The sequence below is a fragment of the Oryctolagus cuniculus genome, chromosome 10, assembly GCF_964237555.1.
Source record: "Oryctolagus cuniculus chromosome 10, mOryCun1.1, whole genome shotgun sequence".
NCBI classification, from domain to species: Eukaryota; Metazoa; Chordata; class Mammalia; order Lagomorpha; family Leporidae; genus Oryctolagus; species Oryctolagus cuniculus.
The window spans coordinates 106,162,688-106,175,779 of NC_091441.1; the positions used below are offsets into that span (position 1 = coordinate 106,162,688).

General features: G+C 47.5%; 1 protein-coding gene across 13 annotated transcripts in view; it reads left to right on the forward strand.

Annotated features, from left to right (window-relative positions):
* Window positions 1-13,092, forward strand: part of ULK4 (unc-51 like kinase 4) — a 617,184-nt gene that overhangs the window by 305,669 nt on the left and 298,423 nt on the right. The window lies entirely within an intron of this gene.

A 13,092-nucleotide genomic window follows, 5' to 3' on the forward strand; every position in this document is an offset into this window, starting at 1 on the left:
ACGTATTAAGAGAGGGGCTGGGAGAGTCTCTGTCAGTGTAACTCTGAAAACTTCCCCTGGTTTTTTATCAGCTTTGTTTTCTGTTTTGAAACCCTTATCCCACATAAACATCAAATCTTAAATTTTATGTCATCGTGGTGGGTGGGCTCCTTTGTTGCTATGAGATGACTCTCTCTATCCCTGTTAGTGTTCTTTGTCCTGAAATCCATTTTATCTGGCATCCGTATCACCACTGCAGCTTTATTTGGTTTCTCTGAGTGAAACTTTGTTGCTTGAGAATGGGCTAGCTGAACATCCATGGATTTATTTGTGTTTTTTGGGCAAAGAACACCTAGGGCCTGAATTCTTGCCTCTGTGCATGGCTTAATTAAAACTGTATATGTACTGAATATTTGATGTTTGCTGTATGCATAGTGTGCTATGGATATTTAGGGCCCAGATGTTCCATGGGTGTTTAATGGCTCATGAATATCAGGTCTCTGGTTCACTGCATCCACTTCTGTTCATATTTCGCCTGTTTTTGCTCACTCTGTGTGGTGTGTCTTATAGACTGTACACATTCCATCTTCTATATTGGAATATTTAAAAACTCCCAGGTGAAATGAAAATGCAGTTTACCTCTCTTCCCACCTCACACAAGCAGTATCTAGCACCGTACTGGTGTCTCTAGTGCTTCCCAGTGAAACGCTGGTCAGACCCTCTGTGCTCTCACTGCCGCTGGCACGCTCCAGTCAGCTCACTCTCTCCTGTGCTTTCTCACAGGGGCCTCTGAGTGTGCAGAACAGAACAGGACCAAACCCGAGGACCTTCGCTTTTTCGTGGAAGCCTTTCTTCCTTTCCTCACTGGAAATCGTCCCGTGAACATCATGGGCCATGTCTGTCTCCAAGCCTTACGTGGTACCTGGCCGTGCAGCGGTCACCTACTCTGTATCCATTGGCGTTAGCATTTCTAATGTAGTGATGGATTTAATCTGCAAAATATTTTTTTTTAGGATTTTAAGATAAATGTTTCTAAATAAAATGGCTCTGTAGTTTTTACGTCAACTATTTTTTTTTAAACTTTGTTTTGAAGTACATTCAGTTTCACAAGAAGTTGCATAGCTAGTATGGAGTGTTCCCTTCTAGATTCCTGCACTGGGCCTGTATTCCGCAATGCACTACAATGTCAGAACAAGAAAACCTGCATTGCTGCAATGTCTGTTCATCATTTAATTTTTGGGAGGTTTTTGAGATTGGATTTAGAGCCCAGGACATGGGCGCCCTCTGTGTGTATTCCATAGGTGACTGGAAGGAATGTGTTTTCTGCTATTGGCTGGAGTGTTCCAAACATGTTGATCAGATCCTATTGGTTGATAACATTGTGCAGTTCTTCCATGTCGTGCTGATTTTCTTTCTAGTTATATGGCCAGTTGAGGAGAGAGGGTTGTTCAAGTCTTTAGATGTAATTGTGGGTATGTCCACTTCTCCTTTCTTGTCTTCAAGTTTGTGATTCTCTGCTGTGAGTCAACAAAGTTTGTACTTTAACAGCTTTGTTACTTGGATCATTCATATTTAGGATTTTTATGTCTTGGTGAATTGACTCATGACTCATTTCTTTCAGTATCATTTTATCATTATTTTAGCACCCCCCCATTATCATTATGTCTGTGTTCCTGTTAATCGGGTTAGCCCTGGTTCACTCTCTTTTGATGATTTGTGTAATATGTCTATTTCTGTCCTTAGCATGTTCAGGTGCCTTTCTCATTGCACTTCAAATCATTTTCTTGTGGGCAGCGTATATTTGAGCATATGTTTACTTTTCTTAGTCTACTCTGCGAATCTTTTTTTTTTCAGTAATGTTTTCAAACCTTTTATCTTTCATGTAATTATTGTTTGTGTTCAGGAGCTGTGTCATTTTATTTTTCTGGTTTTTGTTCTCTTTTTTCCCCCTGTGGATTATTTGAACAGTTTGTAGAATTCCGTTTTGATTTATCTGAAGTGTCTTTCAGTGTTTCTCTTTATGTGTACTTGTTAGTGTGAGGTACAGTCTGAGTATCTTCCTTTTAGTAGTTTAAAGTATACAAAGCTTAGCTCCCTTCACAGAAAATTGGTATAAAAAGTTCAGCTCTGGAACTATATGGTTATGGTTCATTTTTAGGGGATTCTGGTTCTTTGGCTATTTGGAAAAAAAAAAAAGGTTCAAATGACCTTCTACTGCTTTCTCAGGCCACAGCAGAGAGCTGGATCAGAAGTGGAGCAGCCCGGACTTGAACCGGAACCCACATGGGATGCTAGCACTGCAGGCAGCGGGTTTACCTGCTAAGCCACAGCACCAGCCCCCAGATGACCTTTTATCTTCGTGTGGTTTTAGATTGACAGGGAGGTTGCACAGGACTGCATGGAGTACCTGTGCTCCCTTGGCTTCATTTCCCCGTTGGGAAGTTCTTGCATTGCTGCGTCGCCCTCGTCACAGCTGAGAACCCAGTACCCTGGCCACCGGGGGTTTTGTTTGTCTTTTCCAGGGCCTGTATGCATGTAGTTGTCCTGACTCCTCCGTGTCCTCTGGTCTGTGGCACATCCCCAGACTTGGCTCGCTGTTGGTGATTGTGGAAAACACTGGTGTTTTAGAGAATATCCCTTCATTCTAGTGCATTCTTCTGCTCGTGATGAAACAGATGTTATGGGTTTTAGGGGAGAAAGCCATGGAGATGAAGTGCCGTTGTCATCATGTGGCATCAAGGGCACAGGCGTCGTGTGACCTGCCAGAGACGACATGCGCCGTGCTTGTGTGGCTGAGGGTTTTCAGGGTGAGTTGAGATAACCCCAGCCTCACCCACTTCCGTTCTTCACTCTTGGGAAGCAAGTCCTTCAGCATTGTGCACTCAACAGATGAGACCTGAACTGCTCGTCTCTGAGGGCAGAGTACATACTTCCATTATGTGCAGTTTTGGTTTCTGTACAGATGTGTCGTTTCTCTCTGATACATTTATCAGCAAGCTATAAATTCTTCCCTGGTTATTGTCTCTTATGGTTTTCTCCATTTTTATTTTTGTAAATTTGAATGTTTTTCTAGGGTATCATCCATTTCTTTCTTTATGGGAGCAGCATCGCATGAATATTTATTTTCATATGTGTTGTTATTGAGCCTGTCTCCTCCTGATTTGCTGTATTGGTGACTTTGCCCATTTTGTCTGTGTTACAATAACCAGTATTTTATTCAAGTTAATGAATTTTCTCTCCCCAACGACAACCTCTTAGATTTTCAGCAGTCCTACTGATTTCATTCTACTATATTCATGACACAGTGCTACTCATTCCTTTCTCTTTTTTTCATTATGGTTATTTCATTGTTTTCTTGCTCTCATTATTCAAGTGCTTATTTCTGTATCAATTTTTCCTTGTGCGGAATCATAAGCATCTTGTTTTGTTTTCACAACCACAGCTACCTCTGTTTTTAGCAAATGTGTCAGGAGGGGAGTGTTGTATGGGGGTGCTGTCATGTGGGGATGTTGTCATGAGGTAGGTGTTGGGTATCCTGTGGGGATGTTGTCACGTGGGGGTGCTGTCACATGGGGGCACTGTCCCAGGGGGTGTCGTCACATGCTGTCACATCAGAGTGTCACCACAGGAGAGGGTTGTCCTGTGGGAGCCCTGGGAGTGACTTGTGATGATCATGGTTGCTCAGTGTGGTCTGCTGGGGTCAGAGAGGAGAATGAAGCCCAGGTCTCGGCCTCAGGGAGCTCGCGGTTAACTGTGGAGGCAGACGCGTGCTAATGGTTTTGATAACATCTGGTGTCCCCAGGAGGAGGGGACACCTGGCTGAAGGTGCAGCGTTTGCAGTTGGCAGGACGGACGGTGTGGTTCGCAAACTCAAGTGTGCTTGTGTTTGCTTTCCTAGAGGGCAGCTGGGCGTCTCCTTCGTGTGCTGGGAGAACGCTGCCTTCCGGTCAGTATTCCCTCTCAGTGGTTCCTCCTGAACCACTCAGCGGCAAGTGTCTGAGCCCAGAGGTCGCCGAGTCTCTGCAGCTGTGTCTGATGCCTGCGGCACAGCTGTGCCGAGCTCCCCACGCCTCTTGAGAGCACTCAGCGCAGTCCCAGGCTTTGTGTGCATTTCACGTGATCAGCCGAGCGAAGTCCCCCACCCGATCCCTGACTTGGTGCAGTAGGAGCTGGGTCCTATTTGGTCCCTGCGCTTTGTTCACTGGCAGTAAATACCTACACGAGTGCGTGAGTGTGCGGCACGCAGCAGTGGTCCATGCCACGAGTGTGGACTTCACCCCGCAGCCTGGTGTTGGAAGAGTGTTAAGCAAGGGTTTGACCATGAGATAGACATTTGGGGAGATTTGCTGAGAATCACTCGTGTCGGGGACACACTCTGAAACATGTGGGGAAAGCAGTGTTAGGCGATAATTCCGAATTCTTGTAGCTAATCACTGGTAGCTCTAGTTCCGTCACCTTCCTGTTTTGGAAATGTCTCTTGTGGGCAGTCTGTGACTCCGTTTGCACAGACTGTCCCGTGTGATTGGGTTAGGAATGGTGTCCCAGGTTCCCACCTGTGACAGGCAGGGTAACGCCCCCCCCCCCCCCCCCGGCATCCACACCCAGATCCCAGTGCTTGAAGCCCGTGAATGTGCTGTTCACATGCAAGCAGGAACTAAAGTTGCCAATCAGCCGACCTTAAGCTACGGGAGCTTACGATGTCCTGGGTGGTCCCCTGGCCCCAGTGTAGACACAAGTGTGCTTTAAGTGTGGGCAGGGTGACGTGAGGTGGCGTGAGGTGATGTGAGGCAGACTCACTTGGCTGTTGCTCACTTTGGCATTGGAAGGGGGCTGCGGGGCCAGCAACGCAGCAGCCTCAAGGAGCGGGAGACGATAAAACAGATTCTGCCCCCGCAGCCTCCAGGAGGTGATGTGGCCCTGCTGGGACCTGGCTTTCTAGCCCGGGGAGACCTGTCTCGGGCCTCTGACCTCCAGTGCTCAGAGACAACACTGGTGGTGGTTTAAGCTGTTAGAGATTGTAGGAATGTGGTACAGCAGTAATAGGATATGAACACAACGCCTCGTGCGTTTCCTGTAGTACACCTGCCACCGTATGAATGGGAATGAGAAACAACACGCAGCAGTTCTGTAGAGGCAGCAACTGAGGTCCAGTGTGAAATCTGCTCAGGTCTTTCTGTGTATGCCTGTTCTGTGGACCACAAAAATACCTGTAGTTCCTGGGAGAGATTTGTTCAGTTAAAATGCATTGCATGATTTGTGGTCTAAACTGATTAAAGCAGACATTTTTTTTTAACTTCTAATACTGCCCCCTTTCTGATTCACATGAAAATAATTCCTCCTGCTGTACCACATAACTGAGGCACTTCCTAAGTTTCATTGTAAAAATGATTCATTTTGCTTCCCATACCAGCTTTTCTTGTGAAATATGTTACTCACATGCTTTGGGAGCTCGCTCACATATGTCTCTCTCTGCCCGCTCCCTGGAGATGCTCTCTATCCATGGAAGCACTAGATTTTTATTTTATTTGACTAGAAGATGCTTTATAGATTTTCCATAGCTCCGGTTGAGCTATTTTTAAAGAATATTGTAGAGGGTTGAGTGTGCAAAAGTTTGCCATGTTGTGAGCCTGTTTAGTTAGCTGGTGGGACATGGCAGGCTGAAGCAAGGTCAAGTGTTCGCAGCCCTGCCTCGGGAAGCTGCTGGGGAGGGGGAGAAGGACGAGGGAGGACCTGGTCAGGTGGCCCCAGGACGTCTCTGCTGTGCTGAGTTTTGTAAGCTGGGCACTCACCCCTATGGTGTCTTAGAGTGCTTAAGGTTTATTAGCTTGAGCCTTTGACAAAGTCAGGGACTGATGGTAAAGACAGGTGAGCTTGGAGATGAGGCCCCCCCACCCCAGAAAGCTGTTATTTCTACAATTCAGGGAAATGCATGTCAAATGGATTCAGCGTGCTTGCCGTGTTCAGGAGTCGTGTGTTTTCGCTCTTCTCCATGTGGTCTGTTTGCACTGTAGACCATACCTCTGAGCTTCTCGGCCATGCAGAGCAGCTCCCCTCCCAAGAAGTCTCTAGGTTTGTGTGTTGGAAAGCATATCCTTTTTCATCTCTTTTAAAAATTGTCAGGGAGGTAAGCCAGTTTCCTTGGAACAGTGATCGGACAGGAGCCATTGAAGGAGGCAGTGAACCCAGGTGGTCCTACATTGAATTCTTTATCATCATCATCCTCATCATCATCATCAGGCTAGGGACTTGATTCTGCAGGTGGCCTGTCTCCGTAAATATCCAACCTGGCATATAGCACTGGTGAAGGGAAATTAAGTTTCAGATTTTCCATAAGAAGTTGAGATCCAATCTGCTGTGCCCTGACCCATGTGAGGCCCTGCTTGTCTGAAGCCTAAAGGAAAAACGAAACAGAAACACCCACGTCTCCCTTGGTCCATACAGAGAAAGAAAATTCCTTGAACCCTCATTGGATTTCCAGAGATTGCTTCAGGAAGACCTAGCTTCAAGAGTTAGCTTCAGGCCGGTGCCGTGGCTCACTAGGCTAATCCTCTGCCTGTGGCGCTGGCACCCCAGGTTCTAGTCCCGGTTGCTCCTCTTCCAGTCCAGCTCTCTGCTGTGGCCCGCGAGTGCAGTGGAGGATGGCCCAGGAGCTTGGGCCCTGTACCCGCACGGGAGACCGGGAGGAAGGACCCGGCTCCTGGCTTCGGATCGGCGCAGCGGCCATTAGGGGAGTGAACCCATGGAAGGAAGACCTTTCTCTCTGTCTCTCTCTCACTGTCTATAACTCTCTCTCTGTCTCTCTCTCACTAACTCTGCCTGTCCAAAAAAAAGTTCAGAATTGTCTGTGGTTGGGACACAGTCACTTCCCTTGAGAATTTCCCACAGGCTGGGGAGACAGCACGGGTCTGCCCTGGGTAGGACCACTCAGGCCAGTCGGTCTCAGTGTGAATCCAGGGGCCTTGCGGTGGCTGCTTTACCCGAGACTCCTGAGTCAGGCTGCAGGAGGAGTAACCTCGTCCCAACCCTGGCTGCCAACCCAGGGGAGTGGCGACAGCAAGGCAGAGGGTGGAGGTGAAGCGGTGCCCACCGCACAGGACGCCTTCCCACATGAAGCCCTGGCTTAGCCCCAGGCATTGGTCGTGCTGTCCTCACTCTGGGCGGCTTCAGTGTCTATGTGGATGACCCGTCCAGTGTGCTGGCTGCTCAGCGCCTCAGCTGCTCGGCTTGCACGTGCTCATTCTGTGGATGTGCTCCTGACCTTGGGGCCGTCACAGCTCAGCTCCCTTTCCAGTCTTGACTCGGAGCCTCCCATTCGCAGGCCAGCACCACCTAGCCTTCCAGCTCCTCCAGGGAACCCCGGAGATGTCCCGACCGTTGACCCAGCCGTGCGCGTCATCCTCTGACCTCCTTGTGTGTTCTCTGCCCTTTCTCAGCTTAGATTCCCTGATTGGCCCATCCTATGCTCTGGAAAATTCCCCAAACCCCTGCCCCCTTCCGTGAACCTGACTCATCTGTCACAGACACAGCTCCCTAACTCTCCTCCTGTTCTCATTTTCTCCGTTCCTCACCAGCATCTGCTAAATAAGTCTCCTGGGGGAAAATGCATCACTGAATCACCTGAGTTCTCTTGAAATAGCTCTGACTGTATCTCAGCTGGGAGCCCAGGCTGCTCCTGTGTTTGGTCGCCACTCTGGGAAATGATCACCCTCAATGCAAGTTGCCTCCAGCTTCACTAAGAAATCCCCTCCTCCTCCCAACACCACGGCTGCAGCCGCAAGTGTACCACGGCCACAGCCACGTCCGCAAGTGTACTTCCTCCCTTCTCCCTGTCCCCATAAGATGACTGGAACCTTCCTGCTTTGGTCCGAGACACACAGAGTCATCTCCTGGTGCTCTTCGCCATTTCAAGGTCTTTCCTTGTGTTACCTCCTCTTGCTGTCTCTAGATCCTGTTAGGACACACGAGGCACCGGCTACACCCCGCATTTCTCCGTGGCCAATTGCTTCACTTTGATCGTCCTCAAAGCCTGTTTGCATGAAAGCCCTATCTTGGTTGCTGTCTTTGCTCTGCCTGATTGCAATTCCTCAGCTATTCCGTAGGTTTCTGGTCCCCTCCGGTGCTGGGGCTGCACTGAGGAGTGTCACCAGAGACTGTCCCAGAGTCACCTGTCTGTCGTTCTTCCTTGACCTGAAGACAATCCTTAATCACATCAACCACCTTCCTGGTTGAGACATTGTTCTGTGTTGGCCTCTGTGGCACCATCCTGCCCTGTTTTTCTCCCCACTTTCCCAAGACTGCTCACTTCCTGGTCCTCCTTGGTGTCCCTTAGCTGCACTTGACCTCGAAAGTTCAGAGGATCTCAGAGCTCTGTCTCGGGACCCATTCTCTCTCTCTCTCTCTCTTTTCTTTTTTTTTTTTTTTTTTTTTTTTTTTTTTTTTTTAAACAGGCAGAGTGGACAGTGAGAGAGAGACAGAGAGAAAGGTCTTCCTTTTGCCGTTGGTTCACCCTCCAATGGCCGCTGTGGCTGGCGCACCGCGCTGATCCGATGGCAGGAGCTAGGTACTTACCCTGGTCTCCCATGGGGTGCAGGGACCCAAGCACTTGGGCCATCCTCCACTGCACTCCCGGGCCACAGCAGAGAGCTTTTTTACCTACACACTTTGCCATGAGGAAATCCTCTCCTGCCTTAAGCTTTGAACACTCTCCTGTTAGTAATTCTCCATTAGCCTGCCTTTCCAGGATTAACTGAGTGCCTTTATACCCTGCCTGTGCCCCCAAAGAGCTGACCCACCTGCTGTGTCACCTAGTCTCCTTAGCCTTGTGGCTTCCAGGTGGGTTCTTTCAGATGCCGATGCTGGCAGACAAGACAGAGGTGAGAGCATTTCCTCCCCTCCTTGCCTCCCTGCCTGGGGACACCTTTGACAGTGGCCAGCTTCCTACTTCATATCCACCACTCTGGCCGAGGGCCCTCTGTTCCCTGGCTGCAGCTCTTCCCAGATGTCGGCAACATCTGCCCTTCTCCCCATCACTGCAGGCCTCAGAGTGGTGGTTGCTGGTTCCTGGGCACCTGCGCATCTGGAAGGAGTCTCCTCATTAAATGAGTTTCCATTACATCCTTCTGAGGGTACTGGCTGACCCAGCAGATCAGTGTGCTGTCTGTCATGAACAAACCATCACAGGCTGTCACAGAAACACCTCGGGCTTCTCCCAGCCAGAGAGCTGTTTGGATTTTGTGTGCATTGTCCCTTCTCAGGCCCAGACTGCCACTCCCAGAGCATTGCTGTGTCCTGGTGAAGTGCACCTCTGCTCACCCACGTCCTGCAGGCTGGGGTTGACCCGCCTTCTCCTGGACATACTGAGTTTGCCTCCTTTCTTTCTTCTCCATCGTCAGCGGTGCAGCCCATGCCTCTATCGCTTCTCACGGAGGCCTGACCCGTCTCCACGCTGCTACCGTTACCTCCCCTCCCATCTGGGTTCCAGGGAGCAGCGAGATTGGACCTTCTCAAAAATGAAAATGACGCATCCCTCTCCATCTTATGTCTGCCACATCTTAAAACCCAAATGAAAAGGCACACACTGCCCTTTAACTGGTCCTACTGAGCCACATGTCCTCTGCCCCCTGCGCTGCGTCTTTCCGCCCCATTTCCTGCCATCGGCTCCTGCACCTGTGTTCTTCAGCCACAGGCCGTTTTGTGTCTCCAGGCTCCTCAAGCTGGTTTCCATGTTGGATCTTTGGGCACTGTTCCTTCTGCCTAGAGTCATCTTTCGCCCTGGTGTGACTGGTCCCCCTTGACATTTTAGTTCTGGGCTAGAGCGTACGTCCTCTGAAAAGCCTCTCCAGCTAACGTTCTCACTTCATTACTCTCTCAGATCACCCAGTTTTAAGTTCTGGGGCCCCTTAGCCCTTTCTGGTATCTTAACTGCTTTTCTGCTTTCTTCCTATCTCACTAAGATTTCAGCTCCGTGAACACAGCACATCCTCTGTCCTGTGTGTGTGCAGTGCTGTAACCCCCGCTCCTGGCGCCGTGAATGCTGCATCAGGGGTGCTGACTGAGTACTTTTCGGATGAATTGAATGAATGAACTCTTGTGACCTTTTGTTTTCAAATATTTTTCCTTGTTAATTTTTTTTATTGTAGATAAAAGTTAAGTGGTAATACGTCAAAGAAGAAAATGAGAATCAACTTTCTGCCAACTACCCAGGGATAATCATGCTAGGATTTGAGTATAGTGCCTTCCAGTCATGCTTGTACTTCTGTACATAAGTGAAAAAAAATGCAAAATATGTGCTTTGATTTCTTGGTGGTGTGTGTGAATTTAAAATGATACTTTTCATTGCAGGAAAAGGTAACACCTAGGAAATCACTTTTTAAACATACTATATTAAAAACAACTTGATTTTTTTCCTTTACACAAGTGCTGCATTTCGATCTTCACTATATAAAAACCACAGTATACAAGAAAGCCTGAGGAAGAAAAAAAGAAATTAGCCATTACTCCATCACCAGAGATAATCATAGTTAACATTTTGGCATATACATATTGCTGGCTTTGATTCTGTGTGTGTATCTATAGATAGCTACTGTTGAAGGTGCAGATTTGAACTGCAGATAGTCATCTCTTTGTGTGCCTCCAAAATGCATGAACCCCAATTACCATGGTTTAAGTAACTCCAGTTCCCCAGCCACATGGTTCAAATTTTAGTTACTGTAGTCTGTTGACAGTGAGTAAGTGCACAGAGTGCAAACCTGCCTACTAAATCTTCAACTCATGACTAAGTAACGCATGCCCTTCATGGTTAGTGCCCATCACCAGGCCTCTTTCTGAGTCTGCAGTGACTTGCTACTGTGTATCAGTTCTTGCTCACAGAGCAAAATGATCGGCCATGTTTCTTTTCCCTCACCCCACTACCCCCTGGGGTGGGGGATAAACCTGTTTGACCTTCTGAAACAGTGGATCCTTAGAGTCTGGTCAGCAAAGAAACAAGTGATAATGCTGGATGGGATACTTACACCAAAAGTAAATGGAATTGGAGAGGAAATAGCTGACTGTGGCGCTGCCGCTGTAGATGCGCAGCCGGAGCTGCTCACTGCGAGGGCTCTGGCACGGAGGAGGAGGAGGAGGTGAGGTGGGGTTACAGGAACTCACAGAGCAGAGAGGGGCACAGGGTGCTTGGGATACATGCATCACGTATTAGAGTGCCAGGATTTGAGTCCTGGCTCCACTCCTAATTCCAGCAACTCTGCTCCCAATTCCATGATCCTGCAAAGGGGGCAGGGGGAGCAGGGCAGAAGGTGAGGGCTAAAGTAGGTGATGCCCTGCCCTCCACAAGGGAGACCCAGATGGAGATCCTGGCTCCTATTTTCTGCCTGGGCCAATCTTGGCTGTTGCCGGTATTTGGGAAGGGAAGTAGTGGGTGGGAGCCTCTCTCTCTCTCCCCCCACTCCGCCTCGTTTTCAAAGAAATCGAAAGACAGAAGAGGTGGAGGAAAAAAATTGAAGGGGGAAAAAAAGTAAACCAAGAAAAATACAAAAGGACCACGGGGGAAATGTCAGCAGTATGAGAATTTTCCGAGGCACAGAGAATGTATTTTCTTTGTATTGCAAGTTACTTGATGAGAAGAAGGTAGATAGCAATGTTTGAAACCTCATAAATGTTTCACACAGGAGTAAAACATTGTAATTCTCAGTGTTTCTAACATTCTAAATTGTAGTGTGCTAAAAAACTAGATTTCCTATTTTTTATTTCCCTATACATTTACAACTTATACTAAGGGTTTTTGATGACAAATTAAGAAGATATGGAACAGTTGCAATTCTCCCTGTGAGTTAAGGTCACTGTGCAGGCTTTCAGCTTGCATGGTCGTTTCAGCAGTCTCATACTCACCGTGTGATGTGAGGGTCACGCATGTAGGAACTATTGTGTTCAGTCTTGGGTCACGTATTTGCATATAAACATCTTACTTCATATGTGATGAATCCAGTAACATTCTTTTATTTTAAAGAAATTTAAATATAAGAAAAATGAGCTTTTAACAAAATACTTACATACTTATTAACTGTCTTGGGAGATCTTTGTTCCTTTGGATAAATTTAACTCTGATTTTCACCATATTTTGTTTTGGCAGGAATACTATGAGAAATTCTTCCAGATCTTGTTAAGAATTCTTTCAAAGATTTATTTATTTATTTATTTCAAAGGCAGAGTTACAGAGAGAGGGAGGGAGAGACAAAGATTGATTGTCCATCTGCTGGTTCATTCCCCAAACGGCCGCAATGGCCTGGGGCTAGGGCCAGGCTGAAAGTGGGATCCAGGAACTTCTTCTGGATCTCCCATGTGGAAGACCACTTGGGCCATCTTCCACTGCTTGCCCAGGCCATTAGCAGGGAGCTGGATTGGAAGTAGAGTAGCTGGGACAAGAACCAGCACCATATTGGATACCAGCATCACAGATGGCTTAACCCACTATGCCATAATGGCAGCCCCTGCGTAAAAATATTTTATTTTACAATTATCTTCACAAGATAGTTTCACTGAGTACAATTTTTAACTCAACTGGTACTGTTTTATTCACTGCCCCAAAGATGAGGTTCCAGTGTTCTTCAGCTTACATAGTGTCTAATGACAAGCTTGCTGTTGTTTTTATATTTATTCTGTTTTATGTCATGTTTTTATTCCTTTTTAAAAAATATTTATTTATTTGACAGAGTTATATATAGAGAGAGTTTTCCCATCTGCTGGTTCACTCCCTAGATGGCCACAATGGCCAAGGCTGAGCCAGGCCAAAGGCGGGGTCTTCATCTGGGTCTCCCCACATGGGTGCAGGGACCCAAACATTTGTGCTATCTTCTGCTGCTTTCCCCAGGTCATTAGCAAGGAACAGGATCAGAAGTGGAGCAGCTGGACTTGAACTGATGCCCATGCTGGATTCTGACATGGCAGGCAGTGGCTTAATGCTATACCACAATGCTGGCCCCATGTTTGTTTTGTTTTATCTAAAGTGATTGCTAAACTGATGTTGGGGTGTTTTAAAACTTCCTTTTCTCACATTATATTCTTGGGCATATTGTGCATATTTATGGTAGCAATTAATTCCGTTGCTAGGTCCTCAAG